This window comes from Sorex fumeus, unplaced genomic scaffold, assembly GCF_029834395.1.
Source record: "Sorex fumeus unplaced genomic scaffold, SorFum_2.1 ptg000022l, whole genome shotgun sequence".
Taxonomy (NCBI): domain Eukaryota; kingdom Metazoa; phylum Chordata; class Mammalia; order Eulipotyphla; family Soricidae; genus Sorex; species Sorex fumeus.
The window spans coordinates 5,790,329-5,791,189 of record NW_026606079.1 but is presented as its reverse complement, the minus strand read 5'-3'; the positions used below and the strand labels follow the sequence as shown (position 1 = coordinate 5,791,189).

The following is an 861-nucleotide window of genomic DNA, read 5'->3' as shown; positions in this document are numbered from 1 at the left end:
CTCCCCCTGAAGATGGACCCAGTGGCTTCCACCAGCCCCTTCTCAGGTTGAACTAGGCCTTCAGCTATGAATTTTACCTCCTCATGAATATGCAAATTACATGAGAGACACTAAATCAAATACAGATGTGTCTGTAACTGAACAACCTCACACAGCAAAAACAATCACACCTTCAGAAGCTCCTGAGTGTGCGTTACCCACCATGGACTGGACCTGGAGAATTGTCTTCCTGGTAGCAGTGGCTGCAGGTAAGTGTACCCATGCCCTGGGCTGAGGGAACGGGACCAGTCAAGCGGAGTTCACCCACTCCTGTCTGCATTCCACAGGTGTGAACTCCCAGGTATAGCTGGTGCAGTCGGGGGCTGAGGTGGGAAAACCTGGGACATCAGTAAAGATATCCTGCAAGGCGTCCAGATACACCTTCACCGAATATGTGATGAGCTGGGTGTGGCAGGCCCCGGGACAAGGACTCGAGTGGATGTGATGGATAAATCCTTACTATGATAACACAAACTACGCACTGAAGTTCCAGGGCAGACTTACACTCACTGCAGACAAGTCCAAGAACACAGCCTACATGGAACTGAGCAGGCTGAGCACTGAGGACATGGCCGTGTATTACTGTGTGAGAGACACAGTGTGACAACCACAACGTGAGTCTGTCAGAAACCTGAGGGTGAGGCAGCTGTGCCGGGTGAGGAGATGACAGGGACACTGATCCTCCTGACTTCCTCCTCAGAGAGTCAGGGTCTGAGACACAGCGTGGGGCTCACAGGGCCAGGCTTCATTTGAGGAAACAGCTTAGGATCTTTCTTTGTCTGCCATAATCAGCCAAGAGGAAATTGGCTTCTCTCTAGTACA

General features: G+C 51.3%; 1 pseudogene; it reads left to right on the top strand.

Moving 5' to 3' along the window:
* Positions 1–202: 202 nt before the first annotated feature.
* On the top strand, positions 203–643 carry LOC130023173 (immunoglobulin heavy variable 1-69-like; annotated as a pseudogene).
* The last annotated feature ends 218 nt before the right edge of the window (positions 644–861 follow it).